We start from the raw sequence: 26,821 nt of genomic DNA on the forward strand, positions 1-26,821 counted from the left end.
TTAGTTCATAACAAAATCTAAACAAAAACAAAACATGTTCGAAGATTTAGATATCGCAACACAAGAAATTAACACAAGCTGAAGATTAGATGACAAATCAAAAGTAGCGTCTCTGTCCCCAGATTTGTCGTTCTTCGTCTTCGTGATCGATCTTCGCACTCCAGATCTTCGTCTCGTGCGTCCTCTCGTCTCTCGTGTGTTTTTCCTATCCAAAAATGGCTCCCCTTTTCTGAAAACCTATTTCTTTCGTTTATCCTCTTATACGGGCCGTAACGAAAGCCCAGTTGTGTGTTCTCGCCGCCATCAGCGCCGGGCGCTGGCGCCCGTTCCTCGAAGGTGTGGTGCCGGGCAGCGCCTAGGCGCTTCTCTCTCGGCAGGGTAGCACCGTGGCGCTACACTTGTAGCGCTGCGACGCTTATCTTTCGAACACAGGGGTGATGCGACGCTTCTTTTCTCTTGTGACTTCTTAGCACTGCAGCGCTAGTTCTTTGGCGCTGCGGCTCTAGTCTATCAACTTTTCGACATCAAAATTGTCCCTAATCATCATCAATCATCCAATAGTGGTTTATTTCTTGCACGACACAAAAACAACATATACCAAACGTAATTCTGTTCGAAACTAACATAATCAAATGAATTATCATATAAATTAAGTGCAATTCTTGCACTTATCAAAGTGTCTTTTGACTTTCCACATTCTTGAGTTAATTGGAGACTTTTGCATCTTCACGTTCTTGACTTAATTGCAATATTAACTGAGTTAATTAATCTTGTATGATTTTTTATGTTCATTTTAGAATTTATAAATAGTGTGTTCATTTCTTCCGTACATATATAAAAATAAATTTTTTACAAGCACGCTCAAGATTTCACTCAAACATCCTCTTGCATTTCATATTTTTAGCTTTTAATTTGGTATCTGATAAGTTTTAATGATAAATTGAAGTTACGTTTTCAGTTCGTCGGTGTTGTTACTTCATGATAAGTTGCTGAATGGTTTTGTCGTTGTAAATTGGGAAATAGTTGTTTGTCCTGATTCTCGAAATACCTTCGGAGGAGACAAATCTGTTTTAAAGAAATCATGATTCGTACAGATCATAATTTGATTTACTGGTTTTTTTTTTTTGTTTTTTTACATACTCGATATTTATACTTTTAGTTGTATATTGCTTTTGTTCAGTGATATATATATACACACACACGATCATATTTTCGTTCACCATTCTATAGTTGTTTTCATATTTTGAATTTTAGCATTTTGACAAAGAGAGTTGATTGTTGCAAAATAATATTGTTTTGTTTTTAAAAAAAATTAAGGGGTAAATACTATCAAATTTATAAATAATTAGATTAAATTTGTCTCTATGTGATTCGAAGGCCGACCAAAACTCTTGTCCACAGCAATTGGCTATTATGCTATAATTAGCATAACATATATCGTCAAAATAAATAATTTCGTACGATAAGCATATGGTTATGAATGAAAAAATGGTGTTGCACTAGCAGTGTGTTTGACAACCAGGATTTGTGATGATTTCATGGGATTTAGAATTGTATTTGGAAATTCAAGTATTTGAAATTCCATTTGGTGTTTGGTTTAAAATTTAAAAATGATATTTACAAATACATTTCTTGTTTGAAGAAAAAAAGATTCAAATTTGGAATTTTAAAATTTTACTATAATATCCTTAGAAATCATATAAACATAAACAACCCAAATAAGTTTAGAAATTAATACTTTTCTCTAGTATTTGTGTTTTAAATTCAAAAATTAATTATTATTTATTAATGATAGTGCACATAAAATAATAATTAAAAAATCATCAAACAATTTCAAACTCTAACATAAAATTAATTGTTAAACGTAAAAAGAGGTTTTGGTAATTACTATAATTTTTATTATATTAATCAGTAAATAACACACGAAACTTATAAAATTTAAATGAAATCTTTCAACTTTTAAAAAAAATTAAAAGGAAAAAAAAAAGCCTTAAACATGTAGAAACTTTTGGTGGAGAATGATTTGTTGATGAGAATGACGTGTTGGATAAAAAAGTAATTGTATGTTTTTAAAATCCAAATTCTAACAAATCTTATCAAATTTGATGGGATTTGGATATACTCATTGAAATCCCATAAAATTCTAAACAAATCCGAATCTTTTTTTTTTGAATCACCTTGCCAAACAGTAAAAAAAGGATTTTGAAATCCAAATCCCATGAAATCCTCTCAAATCGTGGTTGCTAAACACATGGTAAGGGTCTAACATAGGGGTGGGAAAAAATACCGAAATACCGAAATACCGAGATACCGTACCGAAAATGTTTTCGGTATACCGACATTTTTCCGGTATACCGACAAAATTTTCGGTGTCGATACGGTACCGGTATGAACTTTTTCGTACCGAAAATTCACCGAATTTTTCGGTATCGGTATGGAAAAATTTCATACCGATATTTTCGGTATGATATAAGATATCGTAGTTCGGTACGATATACCGTACCGTACTCACTCCTAGTCTAACAGCTCATCACTTCTAATTTAAAGTAAAGAAATTCCAATGCTATAGTTTAAAAAAAAATGAAACATTAATTTTTTTTAGAATTGTTTCCTAGATTAAAAATTGAGTAAGTCTCTTATAAGACAATATAATAAATCTTTATTCAAGAGAAATTCTGCACATATTTACAATAAAAAATAATACTTTTGTCATAAAAAATAATATCTTTTATGAGTCACTCAAATAAAATATATGTATCATAAAATTATTTCACAATAGTTTTTGTGTTAAAGATTTAAGTTTTCTATTTTTACAATTTTCTATATAATTTGAGAGAAAATAATTTGGATAAGTAAAATATATATAATATTGGCTTCGTAATATTTTTAATTTAATTTGTCTTTTTCAATTATATAGATTTTCGTACTTAAATAAATATATTTTATGATTGTGATATACATCTATTAAATGAGTACAACTATTTAAAAATTGAAATAAAAATAAAATAAGAAATCTTTTTTTTTACAAAATATGAATTTAGAAATCGATACCGTAATAACTTGACTCGTTATCAAACTGGCTTCCTCTGTTCTCCTCCTCAGTGGGACCAAGAATAGATTCACAGAACCACAGAAATTGATCTCTCGCTGCTACCGATCCCGGCTAACGCTTCTCTCTACATTCTTCGCAGACAACGCATATTGTTTGTTCCTTAATTTCTTCGAAAATATTAGCAGTGGTAAGATGAAAGAAATGATGGGAGTGATAAGCAGCAGGTGTTCTCACACTTCTCACATCACAGAGATCATTATCACAAGCTTTTTCCGTCACAAAATTTGCATCTCCTGCTAGTTTGGCCAATCCACAAGCCTAGCGCCGGTGAAGGGCCTGCGAATTTTTTTCTTCTCAGGGTAGAATTAAGTAAAATCAGCGGAACCGATCGATTGCAAAAGTGGCAGATTCTTGAAATTTTCATACTTGTTCTGTATTGTTGCTGTTCTATGTAAAAAAAAAGTATATCTAATATAGAAATGATGATGGGTAGGGGGACGATATGTGGTGGTGATGGTGGCCATGCTCCGAATCAGAAGCAGAAAGTCAAGATTTCTTCTCTTGATCAGCCTTTTGATTCAATTTTTACGTCTGCTTCTTCAAATCCTTTTACCGGTACGTTTTTATTGATTTTTGGTAGCAAATTAACTTCGTTGACTTTTGTTGAATCCACTTGTCCAAAGGTGGAGCTAATGAATTTTATGCTTTTTAACAACTTATACGTGGTGATTGATACGATATGATTTTTTTTTTGTTGGAAAAAATGAAGTGAAATATTGAACCTTCAAATGGATTGAGTCACCCCCTAGTCCCCGTGTCAGGATTCGCAGCCTACTCTAAGGCATAGTTTGGTATACTTATAACTAGATGATTAATAAGTTATCATCATTCATCCCATGTTTGGTTCATTTTTTAATAGCCCATAAAAATTGGATGGACCCGTGATAATGGTGGTTCAGTATGGAGAAGACATCCCTCTAATGTGTTGAGATATCTACATGATAAATAATAAATTCTATGAAATGACATTATTGCCCTCATTTCTCAAGCATTGAGATTTAAATTAGTTTTAGATATTTCTTCGAAAAAAAATTGCTATTGATATTGTGTTATAATATACATAATTTATATAATTTTAAAAATATATTTTTGTTATTAAAATTTAAAACTAAATAGTTATTATTAAAATGAATCTATACTGTGCCTAAAAGTATCGCATAAGATGCTAACATTCTTTTTTCTCCCTTGAGCTTGCTTTGATTTTACTTCATTTTTATTGTTGAAATTGTTTTAGTTGAGATGTGATTCTTGGAGCAGCAAGAGCGACCAATAGAGGCTGTGCTAGGAAACATAATGTTGCCAGTTGGTGAAATTCGTATTTTTTATGAACATAATGAAAATTTGAGGATAACTTTCTTTTGAGCCTCCGTTTTATTCACACCCCGTAGTCATTGTTGTTGCTGTTGTTTTCTTGATACGGGTCAATATATATTGCATTGCTGATTGAGTTCTGTTTCAGGCTCAGGTGCCATGGTTAATTTTGGAGCTTTTAGTGTAAACATGTCTGGAAACTTGTGTTGTCGATCTTTCGAACGAAGAGATAAGTGGAGATGAGTATTTGGATGAGTATTTCAATAATCCTGAGAAGAAGAGGCACCTTACAGTGGACCAAGTTCAGTTTCTTGAGAAGAGTTTTGAGGCTGAAAATAAACTCGAACCAGAAAGAAAGAACCAGCTCGCTGTAGAGCTCGGTTTACAGCCTCGACAGATTGCAATATGGTTCCAAAACCGCAGGGCTCGGTCGAGGGCAAAGAAATTAAAAACTGATTATGAGTCATTAAGCGAGAAATATAATTGCCTGAAAACCAATTACGATAACCTTCTCAAGGAGAATGAGAAACTCAATCTAGAGGTGATGATGCTCGATCAATTCTAAGCGTTCTTTATTTAAATGAGAAACGAAGAAGCTGAATTTCTGAGTAATTTATGCTCAAACATTGTTGTGTGTTGACTAGTTTGTCGTGCAGGTTTTTCACCTCAAAGAAAATCTTGATGCTAAAGAAAAGGAGAAGGAAAATTCGCAATAATTCACCCTGAAAGGACCATCTGAATCATGGATGGAAAAACCCATATCTGCTGCGGTCTCTAAAGACGAAGGATACACAGTGTTGGCAGTGGCATGCCTAAATGAACACCAAAGTGAAACCAGAAGTGATTCAAGTACCGATACAGATAGTTGGGCGGAGCCAGCATTTAAAATTACCTGGGGCTGGCTCCGTCCCATGCTGTATTTAATAAAATAAATAATTAACTAAAAAAATTAAAATAAAAAATATGTAAACATTGACTTCATGAAAATATAAACAAGAGTATTTAATATCTTCAAAAACATGAAGCTAAAACACTACTGAATATAAATTCGAAAATCTCATTTACATAATTCTAAATTTTTCCAAAATTCCTACAAAATTCCATAAATTCGCATTTATATTTTTTATAGCATCTAAACATCTAAATAATAAATAATCAACACTAAAAATCGACAATACTCAATATAAAATCTGAAAATTCGAAATAATGCTCAAATAAATTCTAAAAAATTATCAATATCATCAATCGGCTCAAAATAGTAACTACAATAAAAATTTTAATATATATCAATTATCGGAATTAAAAAAAAAAACCAAAATACCCAAATTTTGAAATACTGAAATCTGAAATTACCTATAAAATTCGAAATCTAACGAAGAACAACAAGAACGAGCGGTAGAAAGTCTAACATTAAGATTTTCTCATATTTTCGGTGAAAACGGCGATCAATGGGCGACGGCTGATTTCAAGACGACAAAGAAACTTCGAAAATTTGGTATTAAAAAAAGCTTATTCCGTGGACTTTTCGAATCTACAATCAATTTTTAAAACTGGCGACCGATTATAAAGTTACGGCAATTTGAAGTAGTCAAAATTGTGATGCTTTGAGAGAGAAAAATAGAGAAGTTAAAGAAGAAAAAAATATAGATTGGGGCTAATCAACAAATTTTTTAAAATAAAACATATTTATTTTTTTTAAAAAGAATTAGGGGGGGTTGGAGCCCAACCCAGCCCCCTTAGTGCCTCCGCCCCTGGTCTATGTTACAATAATGAGAGACACTCTTTGCTTTTTGAAACAGGTGATTCTTCTCAAGTGTTTGAACCTTTTTGAAACAGGTGATTCTTCTCAAATGTTTGAACCTGGTCGGACGGATTTTTCAAATGAATCTTTGAAACAAGCTTACGTCTCTCCAAAGAGCGAAGAAGGCTACTGCCATGGCCCCCGTGCAAAGTCATGGTTTCCTATCGAAGACCATGGCTTTAGCTTCTGGTGATATTGAGTTCCGCCTGGTGTATATGTTTTGTTTTCTTCAAGTTTTTTATTAGAGTTCGATCCAGTTCTAGTTGATCGTTCTTGGACTTGCTAGATGATCATGCATGCACAACTCGTTACTCACACCTCACACAAATTAAGTAAATGCAAGAGTATTTACGTGGTTAGGCGTAACTCGCCTACATCCATGGGAGGGCAACCAATATTATTGAACAAAATGGATTACAAGTACAGAGCATTTGAAACCAAAGAATACAAAGGAACGAAGCTAAAAACTCTATTATAAAGCTGTTGTTCCTTCCTCTCTTTTTCCCTCTTTCGAGTCCCTCTGTCACTTGTTGATTGTATGTGGAAGACTTCTTTTTTCGTGTTCTCTCTTTCCCCATTTATTTAACCGCATTGACTTCCATCGGTTGATTCCCAAGTTTGTTTCCCCTTGGTAGTTAGATTCCAACCAACCCATCAATTTACCCGGTGGTTCTGCTGGGCCCTTTTCCATGTGCCAACTTGAGAGACACCTTCACAAATCTCCACCTTGTCTCCAAGATTGGCTACTCTCCTTTTCCACCATTTATTATTCCTGTGGTACTGCATTGATCAAGGTCGAGCAATGTCTGAACTTGACCAAATGCAGTGGTTTTGTTAGCATATTTGCAGGGTTGTCTTCTGTTGCTATCGTTTCAAGTTTTATATTTCCCTTATAGATGATATCCCTTACATAATGCAACTTGACATCAATATGCTTTGAACGTTAATAGAATACCTGGTGCTTTGATAAGTGTATAGCACTTGGGTTATCACAGTTTACCATTACTATCCTTAATGAACTCCCAACTCTGCTATAAGGCCTTTTAACCAGATTGCCTCCTTAACAGCCTCTGTGATAGCTATGAACTCTGCCTCAGTTGTTGATAGGGCTACCACCGATTGAAGCGACGCTTTCCAGCTGATGGCAGTGCCATATAGTGTAAAAGCATATCCTGTTATGGATTTTGTAAGGTCCTGAAATTAATGATCCGGTAATTTTGGCATAATTAGAATAATTATTGAGTTGTAAATTAAAATAATTATTTATGCCAAATAATTTTTGTAGGTGTGTTAAAAATATGTATTTTAGAATATCGGAGAATTTAACGATATAAAATACATATAGAGTTTAAGTAACACACGGGAGCAAGATTAATGCAAAAATCGGGATAAAGGGGCATGAATACTACATTATATACATATACATATACATACACATAACTTATTTTATTGGAGAGAGAAGGAAGAAGCCAATTTTCCCAAACCCATTCCCGTAGCTTTCTTTTTTTTCTTCAAAATTTTCGTCACTTTCAGCACCTTCATTTTGGAGAGGTCATAACTTTACCGTCCGACGTCGAAATCACGAACGGTTTGAGGGGTTTTCTTCCTTACATCAGTAGCTTCGTTTTGAACCATGAATCGCTACTTTTGATGCTCGTTTCAGCCCCAATCGAACCCTGTTTCGGGACTGCTCCTGTTCGAGTTTCTTGTTCGATTTTAGGTGAGCTATTGCTTGGTTTTTCTTGATTCTTTGGAGGATATTGAGCAAGGATTTGAAGCTTAACTCTTACCTTGCTGTTCCTACGTTTTCCAGCTGGTTTTTAGTTCGGTTTTGGTCATGAATAGTGTTTCCGGCGTCATCTCCAGCGAGCATCACCTTGAAAACCGATAGCGAGTAGTTAAACTCCGATCTTGGTAAATTTTTGCTAATTCCAGCCTTTGTTTGATATATATATAGGCTGCTCGGGGTTGGGTTTTTAGCCATTTTGATTTAAATTGTTTTCGTCCTTCTAATAGCGTTCTATTGACGTATTTATAAGATAATTGTTGTAGGTTTGGTCATTGGAAATATTCGAGGTATAATTCGGCGAGCCTATTAATTATGTCGAATCAGTTTTGTGTTATATTGAAAGATATTATAGTATGGTTGTGTTATCGTTGGAATTAATCTAAAGATTATCGAGTTGATAATGATTGGAACGTAAATAATGATGAGTTGTGGAATTATTCGGTTTATTTTATTACTCTAGGTTGAGAGAGTTCAGCTGATCGTTCTTGAAGATCATTTTCGTGATATAGGTATCTTACAGTTCGGTAACATACGACGGTAAAACATAAATTATGTTTAAATGTCATTCTGTGTTGCACTGATCGTGTTTATGATTTGTTGACTGTTGTAATATGTTAAATGTCTTCGTTGTGATATATGTTTATTATTGTGATATATTATTGGCATTTAGCATAGGCATACTGTTGTGACATTCATGTTGAGCCCTATCGTTCTTGTTAGCCCATTGTTGATAACCGTTGTTATCTGGCACTGTTGTTTATCTCGGGATCATTGTGTGGCTGATAGGCCTATACACATGAGACCGTAGATGTGATTGAACAATCCTGTGGTTAGTTCAGCCTTTTGAGGTGAGCGCTGGGATTGTGTCATCTAGTTCGTTCTGTTGTGTCATCCTGTTATAGCGTATCAGCTGTATGGAGGCCGAGTCAGGGGTGTTATTCAGCACAGCTTGGCATACCTCGCATACTTGGCAGGGCGGTTTAGCTGCATGATGATGTAGCTCCCATGTGTTGTTGCTCGAGCATTATTCCGGTTGTTATCGTATCGTTTGTTGGCTCCTGTTATCCCGATTATTCGTTGAGCCTTTCATGCATTGCATATTACATTTTATTATATGATTATGCATGATTTATGTTATTGTTGTTTTTGTTGAAATGTTTCATACCAGAATCCTAACCTCAGTTGTTTACTGGGGGGCTGTTGTGGTTGCTATTGGGCACCATGGTAGATCTCCCGAGTCGTTTTGCAGCATCAGGCCGAGGTTCCGCCAGTGGAGCTCGGGATTGAGGTTGGATTGCTTGGTTCTGTTCAGTGGAGTCTCCCAGTTAGTCTAAATGTATTTCGTGAGTTTGTTCAGTCTTGTATTGTAGTTTATTTGCCGGGGATATGTCCCGTGTATCTGTAGTGATATTGGGTTGTTTTTTTTGTGATGTTTTGAGTCGACTCTGAGTTTCTTTTGATCTGGTGAGTAATTGGTAAGTTTTAATTTCTGCTTAGTCCTGGCCAGTGTGGCTATAGGTTGTTGACTTTGGTTTTGTTTTAATGACTCTAGTTGGAGTATAGTTTTATATAAAATACTGCTTGAGATTTCGGGATGTCCTATATACGGGGAGATCATGTCGAAATTTTTCTAGGCCCTGAGATCCGTTTTAAAATATTTTAAACCTTTTTCTGCTGCAGTTTTAAATCAAATCATTATTGTTTGATCATTAATTGTCATTAGAGTAAATGAGCATCACAGATTTTCTAGTATCTAAGTTTGCGTCAAAGTTTGAGTTCACATAACCTTCAAGTGGCTGTGATGTGTTTTCCTTTTGTCCTTGGAACATCAATCCAAGCTTAGAGGTTCCTCTCAAGTACCTCAATGTCCACTTTTAACTGTAACGTCCCGAAAATTTGAAGGTTTACGTGAACCACGTGCATGCAAATTATTAAATTTCTATGATATTTTATTAAATTGTTTTAAAGAATTAAATGCATGTTTATTTTATTAAATTGTGTTTAATTATTTTTATGTATTTTATGCATAATCATTGCATGATGGAATTTATTTCATGAAATTTTAAGAGTTCATGCATTAAAGATTTTTAAGTTTTCATTTCGCGCTCGAGCGAGGAACGGAGACAAGAGAATTTTCAGGAAAAAAATTATTTTACTACATGATTAGTTTTTATTAATTAATATAAGATGTTTTAAAAGGTATTATTCAAGAAGTGGGATTTATTGGATATTTGTATCCTACTGGATTTTATTTTTAACGGTACGCAAATTTTATCGAATCGGGGACTTTTTGAAAGTTCGGCTAATATTTTCAAAATCTTTCCAACACGAAATATTTTTCGGAAGTGCGTTTGGATTTAATAAGCCTACTTTTAAGTTTGTTGGGATTAAAACTCTTTTCAAACCCTTAATTATTATATTAAGGCCCATTAATCATTTAATTAACCAACTAATTATTATAAAGTAAAATTTAAAAATCCCGTAACCCCCCACGCTGTCGATATACGTTTCCTCTCCATTCAAATTCCCTCTCCAATCGGTTTTAACACCCAACCAGCCGACACCATTCAGCATTACCAACTCTCCTCTCGGTTTTCAACACTCCAACAGCTGAAAGAATCGGTGGTTCACTTGTTTTTGCAAAGAAAGCTTCATCCGGGTTTCCTCTCATCATCGCTCCAAACATCATAAGGCACGCTTTGTATATCCATTTCTGCATCGAATACGCTGAAATATATGTATGTGCATGTGTTTATCTCGATCTTTCGTTTGCTTATGTTGTCCATCGAAAATTTGACATGAAACTTGCATGGTTTGATTAAATGCTCACGTTTCTGAATATTTGTGCAAGGGGCTGCTGATCTAAGGTCTTAAGGGGCTGTTTATGTCATGTTCTTGAAGTTCACGGACTGTTCTCGTGGCTTAGTGTAGTAGGTATCCAAGTAGACGCTAGGGCCGAGAGATTGGTTGAGAGATTGGCTTGTTTCGCTTGTGGTTCGGTGATAGGATGGGGCTGACAGTGCAAGGGCCACTCCAAGGCCTGGACCAGATCCTGGTGGATCTGAGACGCGACTGGGAATGGCTCGAACTCTGCTGGGGCTGCTCGCATAGTCGGCCGATCGCGTTGAGTCGACACTAGTTCGGGTAGTGCGTTGACGGTTCGAGCGTGCGTGTCCAAGGTGAGGTGCGTGGGTCTGTTTCCGTGGCTCAAGCAGGTCCAACAGGGTCTAGTAAGGTGCTAGGAGTGAGCCATGGGTGTGTGGTTTAGGAAGAAACTCGATAATGGGAAGGATAGCTCGATCGAGATGCTTTCTTGGAAAGACCCGATAATCTTCGGGAGATGGGTGTGCAGCAGCTTATTCCTTGGATTGGCTTGGTTTAGGAGGTTCTTCATGGCCTTAAGGATGAGTCATAAAGGCTGACATGTGGTGGTAGGAGAGTGGACCGAAGGATTGAAGGGGTGGAGCCATGTGTTGGATGAATGGTGGTGCAAGTGGGAGTGGTCGAGATTTTTATTCATTTGTTGGACCATCAGCCGTAGCTTTAAGGGCATGAGGATAATATTTTAGGAACCATTATAGTATTTTTAAAATATGATAAAAAGTTGGGAAAAATTCGATTAAGTTTCGGTTTGATTCGGGTTAAAATCGGGACCCCGGTCAAAGTTTTAAAACGAAACGGTTTAGTTGTAAATGGGCTCGAGTTTACGTCTAGGAATGCTTTTAAAAATGTTTTGGGATATTTTAAAAACGATGAATGATGATTATCGATGAGCTGTTTTGACACGTCATGATTTTACACGACACGTTTATGTTACGTTTTTAAAGTTCATGAAAGATATGTTGAGTATGGTATTTTCCGCTGCTGTGTGCTATGTATATGTATTTGCTATTAACGGTGCAGTTGTGTTGAGTCTTTAGACTCACTAGGCGTGTGTGATGCAGATGAGCTTGATGCTGAGGAGACTGGAGGTGATGAACTCTGAGTAGGCAGCTCTAGTGCGGTGACATGACCCGAGGACCGCATGTTTTCCGCATTATGATTTACGAGTTTTGAGAGCATACGAACATTGTCCTACGTTGATGATTTTAAGATTTTTATACGTTTATGTTTACGTATGATTTTGGATGAGTTTGGTTATTTTAAACTGCGCTTTTTTTTACTGGCAAATAATAAGATCATTTTTAAATCTTATATTTTTCTGTAGAACGCATGCATGCGAAACATTTAAATGATATTTTGAAATGCGAGCTTTATATAAAAAAAATATATTTACGCATTTAAAAAAAAAGGTAGACGTTTCATTAACGCCTCCCAATCATTTTCTCCAGGATCAGCCATAAACTTGGAAATTTTGCTTATTGAATGTGCTAGGTCTGGTCGACTGTACACCATTCCATACATGATACTTCCCACCCCGCTTGAATACGGGATAGGCATCATTCTTTCCTTTTCCTCTGTACCTTATGGTGACTGTGCCATAGAGAGTTTAAAGTGTTGTCCTAGAGGTGTGCTTACTGTTTTAGCCTCATGCATATTGAATCGTTTAGCACTTTCTTTATGTGTGGTTCTTGGCATTTCCTTGTAATCTCCATTCCTAGGATTCTTTTGGCCTTCCCCAAGTCCTTCATTTCTAATTATGTGCCAAGCTGGTGTTTTAATGCTTGTATCTCCGACTTGCTCATACTTGCTATGAGCATATCATCAACATACAGTAGAAGGTAGGTCATCACATCAATTTTTTTCCTTTTAAAGTAGACACAGCTGTTGTAATAGCCTAGCCAGGTGTACGGTACGGTTTAAGTTTCGTTTGTTTATTGGATTATTTGGTTTGGATGTTAAGAGTTGTGTTTATGGGTTATAGTATGGTTGGTTATTATTGTTTTGTGGTATCGTTGATGTTCATTGATGGTGGTTGTTTTGTATCAGCGTTTCGGTTCGATTTTAGTTGCTTAAGATTTTGTCTTGGCCGTGACCAGACCGCACCCGCGCTCTGTGTAGGGACCGCACCCGCGGTATGCATTTGTGGATTTTGGTGGGTTTTGCCGAGAATACACCGCACCCGCGGTGTAGAGGACACCGCACCCGCGGTGAAGCACCGCACCCGCGGTATGTTTAGGACCGCACCCGCTGTGGGGACCCGGACGCTAATCATGTTCTTAATCATCATTGGGACTAATTAATCAATTATAAAACAGGGTCTAATTTTTTTTAAAATGCGGAACGTAGTGAAATATATCATATATACATCTCAGTATAAAAAGTACAAGTCTTGTACCACATACATTTATTCAACTAAGGTTTAACAGCTAATATCACGTGTCTAACCCTATCTCTAATCCAAGTCCGGAGCCTCCACTCTAATCACGATCTCTCTTCATCTTCTCAACCCTGAACCTGTCCCACCTGTTGTCATGCACACATACAAAACAAGACAACAGCCGGATAACTCCAGGTGAGAATAAATCCCAGTATAAACAATGTAAACATGCAATCATATAGAAACATATACAAAAGCATGTAACAGTTATCATCAACATGTAGCAAATCAACAAACATGAATGATATAAAACTGTAAATCAACTAGTCATCACAGACTCGACTCAAACAACGCGTCGTCTCAGACTCGACTCAACTCCAACCTAGGGATCCCAATGTCTGGATATTGATAATTATATCGAATCTCAGTCGATAGGAATGAATCAACCCTAAACGGCATCGATATAATTCATATATCCAGTGTCTGGGCGAAACAGCCGCAGAATTGACGAATCAGTCAAGGATTAAGCGAATCAGCTAATAATTAGACGAATCAGTCAGGGACTAGGCGAATCAGCCGATAGTCAGACGAATCAGCCGGTAACTTGGCGAATCAGCCAATGACTAGCGAATCAGCAGTCAATACATGCATACAGTAACTAGGCGAATCAGCCGATGACTAGCGAATCAGTAGTCAATACATGCAGTGGCTATAAATCAATAGACTACAAACATCAATCTCATCAATTACAAATGTCAATGTAATAAACTAAGTATGTGATTTAGAGAAACTCGAGTCAAACCTCACTCGAGTGGTGCAATCTCAACTCAACATTAGTTTATACCTTTCTTTCTGATACTCTGACTCTGTCGAAGTCTCGAACTCAAAGCCTGTCAATACTCAATCTGACAACAATATTGAGGGTACAATATCAATACACCACTCAATTAATACTGGATATAATCAGAATTTAATCAAATTCTGTTTCAACAACATACGTCATAATTTTAATATATACAGCACTACCATATCAGTCAGATATCAATTCTAACATCTCATATTTGATAACAATTCAATTCTGATATCAAATCTCAATCAACTCAACTCTGAAAATCATAACAATCACATATGGTATCTATTCTTCAGTCTGGTTTCGATTATACGATGTCTAACATGTCAAGAACATCATATATGAATCATATCAGATTCTGACAATACCATAATTCCAAATCATATCAAAACGTAGCAAAACTTACGTCCAGTTGTAGCCTACGTCGATAGGAACACAGTACCGAAGTCGGATTCAAAATCAGACGGACGGATCGAAATATAAAGGCGTAAGAATTTTCATAAGCCTTCCTCGTTCCTTTTCTTTGTTTCCTTCTTTTTGGAAGAATTGCAAGGTATATATATATATATATATATATATATATATATATATATATATATATATATATTCACACGTTGCATGTCCAAGATACGTGTCCCATTCTCCATGATTTTCAGTCGGCGCTGGGCGGTTATAAACTACCGCTCGGGCGCCGAACACTCTGCCCGGTACTCGGCTTGTTATCCATTGGCGCTCGGGCGGTAATTTTCTACCGCTCGGGCGCCACAGGTTCTGCCCGAATGGTATTTTTATTGAACACTGGCGCTCGGGCGGTAATTTTCTACCGCTCGGGCGCCACAGGTTCTGCCCGAATGGTATTTTTATTGAACATTGGCGCTCGGGCGGTCATTTCCTACCGCTTGGGCGCCAACAGTTCTGTCCAAACATTGTACTTTTCATATGTTTTGCCTAGTCTGGTCTCGGAATGGCCCGGCTATAATCACCTCAGTTCATAATCAATAAATCATCTCAGATTACATTAGTCAAATTCTCGGGCATTACACCCGCGGTCGTCATTTCCAGAATTTTTATTGTGTTGCCGAGAGCTTAGCGCACCCGCGGTAGAGGCTGGAGCGCACCCGCGGTAATGAACAGTAGGCGCGTGTTTTCGAGATTAAGTGATATAATTGGATGAGTTGACTTCATTTCTCTCATTTCTCTTTCCCCATTCTCGATTTCTCTCCTTAAGATTAGGGTTTTCCCTCATTTCTTTCATTTCCTACCTTTGATTCTTGCATCTTGGGAGATTATTGTGTTGAGATCTAAGTTCTTCTTGGTTCTAGGAAGCTAAGGTAAGCTTTTATTGTTGTTTATTCTTGGTTTTGAGGTGAGAGATGATATGGGTTTGTTGTTATTGTTGGTTTTATGGATTAATTGACATGGGTTTTTGGTTATTGAGTTGTTAATGGTGCTATATATGGTTTATTGTTGTAGGATTTGTTCCAAGAGTATAGAATCAAGTTTCAAGTGGTTGTAAGTGGAATTTCATTCTTTGTGCTCACATGATATTATATGGATGGTGTTCTAATGATTTTAAAGTGTTATTCCCTTCATTTGATTCATGGTTATGTATTGATACACTTGATATATATATTGGAGGCATTTTATGTCTCAATTATTGAAAAGGGAATACAAGAGATTAAAGCCTTCAAAGTGTTTGATGAAATGTCAAAGAGAGAGTTCAAAATGGATTTATGGATTGATAGATACATAGTCAGAGATTGCATGCAATTAGTTGATCAACGACCATAGGCTTATATTCCTCAGAGTTGTCGATTTATATCGATGGGATATAGGTACAGAGACAGAGATACTATATAGATATCAATCCAATACAGAGAAAAGAGAAATACCATCTTATTGTTATGTTATTGCTATATTATTCATGCTTCAAGAGTTGATGGTATTTATGTTTTTAAAGCTATGATTTTCAGAGTATGCTATGTTCATTGCTATGTAAGAGTTCCACTTGCTGAGTTTTATACTCATTTCAGTTTATTCATGTGATGCAGATCAGAGCGACGGACCAGGACGTTGATTGTGGGCCGGAGTCATATGCATATAGAGAAGGAAGTAGATGATATTTTGATTGCATTTTGGACATGATCATAGGAATGATATTTTGTATTTTTGTTATATCATTTGAATGATCATGTATTTATTTTGGATGCAAATGTTTTATGGAAATGTCTTTGAATCCTTCCTTCCTTCAAGAAAAATTTTAAATTCCGCTGTATTTTATTTAAACGGGTCAGAGGTGTCACAGCTGTCATAGCTGCTCCTTTTAAAGTTTATTCTCAGCATGAATTCATCGAATCGTTTATAACATTGCCTTGGGCTTTGTTTTAGTCCATAGAGTGATTTTTTCAGTAGGCACACTTTTGTTCAGACCCTTTTCCTTCTAATCCCTTTGGTTTATCCATATAGATGGTCTCTTCAAGCTCTCCATGTAGAAACGCTGTCTTTACATCGAGTTGCTCAAGTTCCATATCCACTTGAGTTACTAGGGCAAGTATAATCCTTATGGAACAATGCTTGACTACTAGGGAAAAGATCTCATTGAAGTATAGTCCTTCCATTTGGGTGTATCCCTTTGCAACTAGCCTGGCTTTGTACTTGAAATTTTTTGTCCCTTGCAAGGCTTCCTTTAGTTTGTATATCCATTTACACCCAAGCACTCTTTGCCCTTTTGGTCTATCCACTAGCTGCCATGTAATATTTTTCATTAGTAAATTTAGTTCCTCATCCATAGCAGCTTGCCAACTTCCCCTTTCTTTGCATGTGACAGCTTCCTCATAGCTTGATGGTTCCAAAAACTCCACCTCTTCAGCTACAATGAGAGAATACCATGTTAGGTCTGCATGTGCATACCTTTGTGGGGGTCTTACTTATCTTCTTGCTCTGTCTTTGGCTAGTGTATGTTCGAAGATCATGATTGGGTGGGTCATGTTCTACAATCTCCTCTTGAGTTTCCGTGTGTCCATCAGTTTCCTTTTGAGGTGATTTCTTGTTGATTGTTGGAAATTTGAATCAAATTTAGAGTTTGAATAAAAATTATGTATCATGAATGTGTGAGCGTCTTTTAGCTCTTCACATTCTTGAGTTAATTGTGGCTCATAATTGTAGAAATGTCTTTTGACTTTCCACATTCTTGAGTTAATTGAAGACTTTTGGCTCTTCATATTCTTGAGTTAATGGGAAGACTAATTGTGTTAATTAATCTTGCACGACTCTTGGTGTGCATTTTGGGGCTTATAAATAGTGTGCTTATTTCCTCATTTCAAATATACGAAAATCTTATCTCTTTCAAGTATTCTTTGCATTTCATATTGTTAACTTTTCATTTGGCTTCCATTAAATCTCGGTGATAAAGTAAAGTTATGTTTTCAGTTTGTCGTAGTAGTGTCTCATGCTAAATCACTGCTGGTTGTTCCGTTGTATCCAGGGAAACAGATGTCCGCTGAAACCTCGAAACACATACCGGAGGGGGAAAATCTGTTTTAAGGAAACTGTACACGCTACATGCATCGGTTTGGTTTTGATTTCCTTTGCACGATATTCTTACTGTAAATATCATACTTGTTTCGGTTACTGCTTTATCTTTACGAGTTCGTTTCTACACTACTGTTATTAGCATTGTTTCTAACAATCTCCACGTCAATTCGTGTTTCAAGTTGACTTGTTTTATCCATGGCAGTAGACTCATTTTCCAGTTTATAGCCCATCTTGGTTTCATCGAATGTGATATCCCTTGTATTTAAACACCTTGGTCCAGTGGCTTCTAAATTCCGTACCTTATATCCTTTAACTCCATCTGGATAACCTATAAGAATACACCTCAAGGCCCTTGCATCAAGTTTGCCTTGCTTGACATGTATGTATGCCAAGCAACCAAATACTCTAAGGTGTGAGTATTCTCCTGGAGTCTCTGTCCATAGTTCCGTTGGTGTTTTAAAATTTATTGCACTTGAGGGGCATGTATTGATTAGGTAACAAGCTGTATGGATGGCTTCTCCCCAAAATGATTTTGGAAGTCCTGCACTATAATCATGCATCTAACACGTTCTGGCAATGTGCGATTCATTCTTTCTGCTACCTCGTTCTGTTGTGGATTTCTAGCAGCTGTTCTATGTCTTGTAATCCCCTTCTCCCTGCATGTTTCCTTGAATGATTCTGAGAAGAATTCCAGCCCATTATCTGTGCGAAGGTGCTTGAGTTTTAGGTCCATTTTGTTTTCAGTAGCTTGCAGCCATTCTTTAAATCTCATAACAACTTCATCCTTTGATTTTAGTACATACACCCAAAGCCTCCTAGAATAATCGTCTACTATGGACATGAAATCCTTGCTCCTCCATGTGTTACTGTTTTTTATGGCCCCCATAGATCTGAATGGACATATTCTAGGGGCTTGATTGTCGTGTGTTTTCCTTGGCCGAACTGCACTTTCTTAGCCTTCCCTACTATACAATTCTCACAAAATTCCAGACCTTGAATTTTGTCTCCACACAACAAGTTTTCCTTGGACAATTTCATCAGTCCCTTTTCACTCACATGACCTAGCCTTTGGTGCCAAAGGCTTGCTTGATTTGCTTCATGTTGTGCCATAACAGTCCCTCCAATTACTGTATTTCCTTGGAGTACATACATGGAGTTCTTCTTGATGGCTTTCATGACAGCTAGTGATCCCTTCATTACTCTCATGGTCCCATTCTCGGATTTGAACATGAAACCATCACTGTCAAGTGTTCCTAGAGATATTAAATTTCTCTTCAATTCGGGAACATACCTTACTTGAGTGAGAAGTCTATCTTGTCCATCGTACATTCTTAATCTGATGAAACCTGAGCCTTTTATTCTGCATGGTTTATTATTTCCCAATAGCACTAGCCTTTCATCAGCCTCAATCATATTTTCAAACCATGATTTAGCTGGACACATGTGGGAAGTGCATCCCGAATCGAGAATCCAGTTAGTGTTGGGATCTTGATCCGAGATCATAAGGGCTTCAGCTGATTCATAACCATATGACGTTATGGCTGTTTCACCATTGGTGTTTGATCTGTCTTGAGGCTTCCTTTGCTTTTCAGGGCAATTTATTTTAAAACGTCCTTTGTGATGGCAATTGAAACACTTGTATTTGACCTGATTCTTGGGTCTTGATCTGTTCCTTGGACCTTTTTGCGTTCTTTTTTCTATTCTTCCTCAAACATGAAGCATTTCACCTTGGGGTTCTGTAGAGATTCGATGTTTCTTTTGAAGTTCCTTAGCTTGGATTGCTGATAAGACTTCATCCAGTGAGATTGATCTCTCTCTTCCATATAACATTGCTTTCTTGAAATTTTCAAACGTTTGTGGAAGGGAATTCAACAGAAATAGAGCTTTATCCTTGTAATGCCCGGGAATTTTGTTATTGTAATCTGATATGATTTGCTGATAATTGATGTGATTATAGACAGAAAGGATCAGTCCGGGAAAGACGAGAAAAGACACGACAAATGTGCGAGGACAGTACACCTCGCGCATATGCGCGAAGAGTGGGCGCGCATATGCGCGAGTTGTGCGGGAAGAGTTGTGCGTGACCAGAAGGTCTCGCGCATATGCGCGGCTTGTGTGCGTGCATATGCGCGAGCAGTCCAGTAGCAAAATATCCGGATAGAAATTCCGGCGCATATGCGCGGGGCTTGGGCGCGCTTATGCGCGCGGCATACAAAACGAAAAAGATCCATTTGTTCATGTTATGCGTGATATAATATATATATATATAAAATTCATTCTTCCCTCAGCATTCAGAAGAAAGAACTGAGCAACATCCTCTGAAAATCCCTTCAAACTCCATTTTGGTTAAAGATTTGATTGTACGGTATCCTCTTATCAGAACTCGAATCTGAACACAGTTCTGTAATTCTCTCATTGACAGCTACAACATGACGTAAGTTTCATTGATTTCTGATATGATTTGAAATTATGATATTGGAGGAATTATGATTTGCTTATTATGCGTCCTGGATATACTGATCAGTATAAAATTGAAGTTAGATCGAAAAATAGACTGTTTATGCAATTGTTATGATTTTCAGAATTTATGGATCGAGATTGTACAGATTGGAGATTATGATCTGTTATTGTTAAGATTATGAGTTGTATTGATATCGATTATGAGTTGTGGTATTATATCTGTGATGTTGAGATTGACAGGGTTATCGAGACTGTGTTGTTATGCCGTCGAAACATCAGTAAATTGATATTGATCAGATTCAGTATTGATTGAGATTGTACCGTTATGTCGTTGACATTGATCAGATTATGTCTTGATTTGAGTATTGATCAGAACAGGCCTTGAATTGAGTTGTATATTGATACTGTATTTCTCGATATGTCATTTCAGATTTGAGTGACATTGATAGCTTTGAATTCGAGACTTCGACTGTATCAGATCGACAGAACGAAAGGTATAAATCAATGTTGATCCGGGATTGCACAACTCGAGTTGGATTTGACTTGAGTTTCCCAAAATCACATACTTTGTTTTATTGCATTGATACTTTCAATTTACGAGATTGATATGCTTGGTCTATTGATTTATAGGCAGAACATGTATTGAGTTATAGGCAGATGTGCTTAGTATTTGGCGGAAGTGCCAAGGCGGATATGCCAAATATCTGGCGGAGATGCCAAGTCTTCGGCTGAGTCGCCAAGACATCGGACGTTTGCTCGTATCGATGTTGCTTAGGAGAAGAGCGACTCCTATCGCCGAGGTTCGATATAGAGAGGGCCAAAGTCCGTGAATAAGAACGTATCACCACCACGATCGGGAGAGTAGGTGGGTGTTATGTTCTTATTCAGATTGAGATCTCTAGATTAGGAAAGAGTCGAGTCAGAGTCTAAAAGTCACAGAGTGTGATTTACAGTTTTATATCGATATATGTTTCTGATTGTGATACATGTTATGTATATCTGTTTATATGAAATGCATGTATACTTTGTTTATACTGAGAATATAATTCTCACCGGAGTTATCCGGCTGTTGTCGTGTTTGTATGTGTGCATGACAACAGGTGAGACAGGATCAGGATCAAGAAGAGGATGAGAGATTACGGTTAGCGTGGAGATCCGGGCCCAGAAGTAGAGTAGGCTTCAGCACTTGATGTATAGCGACTGAACCCTAGTTGATAGGATGTATTTAGTACAAGACATGTACTTTCGTTTTGATATGTATATCAGACTGATTACGTTACATTTTCGCATTTGTATTTAAAAAAAAAAATTATGTCCCATATTTCTTAAGTGTTATATTGAATCTTAATAATTATTAAAAAGATGAATTAGCACCCGGGTCCCCACAATCCTCTTCTTCAAGCTTGATGTCAAGATTGTCTAAGTCATCCAAGATCTTGTTGAACTCATCAATCTGGTCTAAGATGTTTTTTTCCTCTCTGATCTTGAAGGAGTACAACCGCTGATTCATGTATAGACGATTGGCTAAAGGTTTTGTCATATACAACTTTTCTAACTTGTTCCATATCGCTTCTGCCGACTTCTCCTTCGATACTTCTCGAAGAACTTTATCCCCAAGGCTGAGAATTATCGTGATGTGAGCCTTCTCCAAGATTGATGCCTTTTATGTATCCTTTAGTATTGCTGACATATTCACTTCACCTCCCAATGCTTCGATCAATCCTTGTTGCACCAAGATTGCACGCATCTTGATCCTCCACAAGCCAAAGTTGTTTTTCCAAGAGAATTTCTCAATGTCGAATTTCAACGAACCCATTCTTCCCGATGTTCCCACAGACGGTGCCACTTGTTAGAGTTCGATCCAATTCTAGTTGATCGTTCTTGGACTTGCTAGATGATCATGCATGCACAACTCGCTACTCACACCTCACGTAAATAAGTAAATGCAAGAGTATTTACGTGGTTCGGCGTAACTCGTCTACATCCACGAGAGGGCAACCAATTTTATTGAACAAGCTGGATTACAAGTACAGAGCATTTGAAACCAAAGAGTACAAAGGAACGAAGCTAAAAACTCTATCAGAAAGCTGATGTTCCTTCCTCTTTTTTTCCCTCTTTCGAGTCCCTTTGTCACTTCTTGATTGTATGTGGAAGACTTTTTTTTCGTGTTCTCTCTTTCTCCATTTATTTAACCGCATTGACTTCCATCAGTTGATTCCCAAATTTGTTTCCCCTTGGTAGTTAGATTCCAACCAACCCATCAATTTACATGTGCCAACTTGAGAGACACACCTTCACATTTTTTTATTGCAATATATGAAAGTACTTGTTCGTTTTCTGGCTATGTTTGAAATAGCTAATACCCGGTATTGTATTCTTGTTTTGGCACAATGTTTGTGGATTGGACTCCCTTAGAATCTGATTTTGATTAGAAATGAGAGGACAAATTCATGTCAAACATTCGGTCATGTCCTGTGTCGGAACATTAATATGTTCTTTGCCCTTCAAATTCTTTTGCACTATGAATCTCTTGGAGGAAGTGACTATATGCCGCACCGTCGACCCGAAAGCTCATAGAAGCGTAAGACAAGATAAAGAAGACAATGTGTTTAGATGTTGGAAGATGCCGCATATGTTGCGGGAGCACAAAGTATCGAGTTTGTATTGCTTGGTGGAAAAAATTCTAACGTACTATAAAAACTTGAGTAATTATGTACTTTTTCTCCTCGTATGTATGTAAATCGTTTGTCCAAACATTTATAAAATGTTTTATTAAAATGATATTTACAAAATATTAGCTTTAATTAATGCTTAGTCAGCTAATTATTAGTTAACATCACAGTTAGCGGTTCACTGCTTTTAGTTAGTTAGTTAACTAGCGGATGCATATATCTGTACAAAAATTGACTTTACACTTCACTTGAGCAATAATAGAGTAATCAGATTTTCTCTCTCAATTCATGCTCAATGCAATCCAATATGGTAATAGAGCACAACTGCTCACTCGATTGAAGATCTCCGATCAAGTTGAGACGCTCGTCGCTCTACATACTCCGACGATAAAGCTGAATTAATCCAGCTTGATTTCTCTGAGCTAGGATCATAATCTGGTTGATTTCAGTGCTTCACGGTTTCTTTCTGCAATGGCACAAGCGATTGCTAATTTTGATGATTCCATGAATCCTTACTATATACATCACTCCGATAACCCAGGGCTTGTTCTTGTCTCTCAACTACTGACCAGAGATAACTTTGCCTCCGGGTATCGAGCTATGATCATAGCTCTCTCTGTGAAGAACAAGCTGGGGTTTGTGGATGGATCAATTCCAAAACCTGATAATTCCGATCCAAATTTGTTGAATTCATGGAAGCGAAATAACAACATTGTGATTTCATGGATACTCAATTCCGTTTCAAAGGATATATCAGCAAGCATCATCTTCGCAGATTCTGCTGTGGATATTTGGCAAGATCTCAAAGATCGTTTTCAGCAGAGCAACGGTCCGAGAATATTTTAACTAAGGCGTGAATTAATCAATCATCGTCAAGGTCAATCATCTGTAAGCGTATATTTGACAAAGCTCAAAATCATTTGGGAATAACTCAACAATTTCTTACCTCAATGCATTTGTGGGAGCTGTTGTGAAGGAATTAAGAAACTGGAGTTGCATCATCAGATGGACTATGTGCTAGCCGAGCCAAATTCTGTTGATTGATCATCTGCCTCCAATCAACAGGGTGTTCTCTATGATCATCCAAGAAGAAAGGCAACACCAGATTGGTACACCCACATATTCACCCGATGGTTTGACGCTTGTGGTAAAAGGAGAACCAATCAAGGGAAAACCAACCAAAGTTTCAAACGATGACGTGGGATCTGCATTCAGAGGTAAGCCTCGTTTCAACGTGAGTAATTATCCGAGAGAACGTCCTTTCTGCACCGCGTGCAACATGCATGGTCATACTCTGGACACATGCTATAAGATACATGGTTATCCACCGGGGTTCAAGACAAGGCCTCCTCGAAACCATTTTTCAACTCAAACTAATCCGGCTAATCTAGCTTCAAGTCAACTAAATTCCCCTGAGACATGCAAATGACGCAATTGACAGAAACAATGAGCACTTTTTTCAAGGTCTGAACAAAAATCAATATGGCCAACTCATGACCATGTTTGCCAATCATCTATCATCTACTGTGACAAAATCCCACGATGCAGCTAACACGTCGCATTCTTCATGTACCACATTGCATTCTTCATGTAAGTGGTGCATAGGAATCAATTTTTTAAAGTCAATTTCAATATCCCTATCAATAATCAAACAATAAATAGTTTCAATTTCAAAATAATTCTTTTAACGGATTCGTTGGAGTTATCGATCTTCCAAGCTCTATAAACACCAACAATATATTTTCCTATGGTCCTATTCAAAATCCTCTCTCCCGAGTGATAGATCCCAGATAAATATGACAATTAAATTATTGATCAAGTAATTGAAAGCAATAAAATCCAGAAAATATAAATAAAACACGATGAAATTCGCATATAAAAGTCAACAATTCATAAATAAATATTCGACCAAGCTATGTCAGTCCTCTAGATTAAAGAAATTTGTGTATAACAGAAAAGCGATAAAACAAATTCATGTTTTTCGACATCACTAATAGACTAAAATTAAGTAAGAAGAAGGGAAGAAGAATCGAATCAGAATTCCGATTCTGTCCCCGGTAGATGTTCCCTTCGTCTTCGTTCTTCGTTTTTCGCTCTCGTTCTCTTTACCATTCTCTGGAATTTTGTGCATGACTGCGGCTCCTCCCTTCCTTCCTTTGTGTCTAGGGTTTAAATTCTTATAATTGCATGAATTGTTAAGAAAGCCCAAGAAAAGCCTGTCAAATTCTGCGTTTTTCACCTGCGCATGTGGATACTGTTTCACGATTTTTTTTTCGCGCTTACGCTTCCTCTGCTTTCTTATTCGGCGCTTCATTATTCCATTTCAAATTTTAGTTTATTCCTCATTGGTCACAAGTTATGCGCTCATGCTTGATTCCTACAGTGACATAAACAACATCACAACCAAAAACACGTAATCAGCTCGATAACTGCACACTTTCATGCCAATTCCTTGGGTAATTTAAGTACAAAACTTTCACTTATCAGAATTACTCAGCAACCAGGTTGATTTTGTACACACAAGCCGCTCAAAGAAAATTGACTCTGTATAGAATCAGCTGGCTGAAGTTTCTGCTCAGTTCAAGTTCAGGAGTCTTCCTCCTCACTAAAACAGCAGGTGTTGACAAAAAAAGGAAGAAAATATGACTAGCAAGAAGAGGAGTGAACCAGAAAAACCAACTGACAAGGACCAGCTGAGAAGAAGTCCAAGAAATGATCAAATGTAGGGATGTAAATGAATCAAACTGTTTACGACCTATTTGGAGCTCGGCTTGATAAAAAGCTCGTTTAAGTTTGTTAGTTAATCATATCAAACCAAGCTCAAGATCGATTTCGAGCTAGAAAAATTAATTAAACCAAGCTCAAGTTTAAGGATATTCAGCTCGTGAGCTCACAAACATGTTCTCGAGCTCGGCTTGTTTAGGTGACTCGTAAGCTCGAGCTCAGCTTGTTTAGGTGGCTCGTAAGCTCGAACTTGGCTCATTTGTTGAGTTGACAAATAAAAATATTAGTACGGATGTCCATGGAAGGAATTGAAGTATTAAAGGAGTGAAATTATTGCAATGTTATTTATATTGTGATATCAGCATATGACGAATATTTGTTATATGGATGCTAGATGTATTATTTTTGGATGTTCAATAATATAATGAGTTTATGTATTTTTTAGTTATTATTTTTGTCGTTTTGGTTATTTATGAATGAATTTATATTTTTATGTCTGATTTAAAATTAGATCATAGATATATTTAATTTTTAACAAGCTCGAATCAAGCTCAAACTCGAGCTCAATTCTATGCTTTACGAGCTCAAAAACGAGACGGGCTAGTTAAACATGGTAAACGAGCTATTAATGAATCAAGCTCGAGCTCGGCTGGATTAACATGATAAAAGAGCTTTTAACAAGCCGAGCTTGAGCCTTTCTCGAGCTTAATAATTTCAAGACAAACCAAGCTCGAGCCTGATAATAGAAGTTCGAATCGAGCTCGAGCCGAACTCGAGCCTCAAACAATCTTAAACGAGCCAAGCTCAAGCCTGATACTGTTTGGTTTGGTTTGGATCGTTTACATCCAATCAAGTGTCATAAGTCAATTGTTAGTCTATTGGACATACATCATTTTTTTTTCATTTTGAAATGTATGTAAAAATCGTTACTTACCTATTTCAAATTCAATGAAAAATCCTTTCTGATTATGTACGAATATGTACATTATTTTATTTACAATCAATTTTGTTAATTCAGTCGATCGGAATAATCAGTTCATCTCTCCATGACCTAAGTTTTGTCAAACATAGACAAAAGGGGAAATTATTGGAATATTATAAGTTTCAGAGTTTGATAATAAAATCCACAAGAGAACTGAAGAACCAAACTGAAATGACATCAGTTTGAACTGATAATGTCCAGCTGAAATAATCTGATGATTAGTTGACTCCTAATCAGTTAGTCACAGTCATCAGTTGAAGTATCGGCCGAATGACTGACAGTTCGTACCAAAGCAGAACAGATGAAACATAGCAGAACAGTTTGAA

At 36.9% G+C, this 26,821-nt stretch overlaps 2 long non-coding RNA genes across 2 annotated transcripts; both read left to right on the forward strand.

Annotated features, from left to right (window-relative positions):
- Positions 1-3,068: 3,068 nt before the first annotated feature.
- On the forward strand, positions 3,069-6,114 carry LOC142553840 (uncharacterized). Its single transcript, XR_012822014.1, has 3 exons — positions 3,069-3,667; positions 4,572-4,964; positions 5,080-6,114. It is a non-coding gene; the product is annotated as an uncharacterized LOC142553840 (long non-coding RNA).
- Positions 6,115-10,398: 4,284 nt separating this feature from the next.
- LOC142520329 (uncharacterized) lies at positions 10,399-12,144 on the forward strand. Its single transcript, XR_012813914.1, has 2 exons — positions 10,399-10,705; positions 11,958-12,144. It is a non-coding gene; the product is annotated as an uncharacterized LOC142520329 (long non-coding RNA).
- Positions 12,145-26,821: the final 14,677 nt, after the last annotated feature.

The sequence above is a fragment of the Primulina tabacum genome, chromosome 1 (assembly GCF_025594145.1).
Source record: "Primulina tabacum isolate GXHZ01 chromosome 1, ASM2559414v2, whole genome shotgun sequence".
NCBI lineage: Eukaryota > Viridiplantae > Streptophyta > Magnoliopsida > Lamiales > Gesneriaceae > Primulina > Primulina tabacum.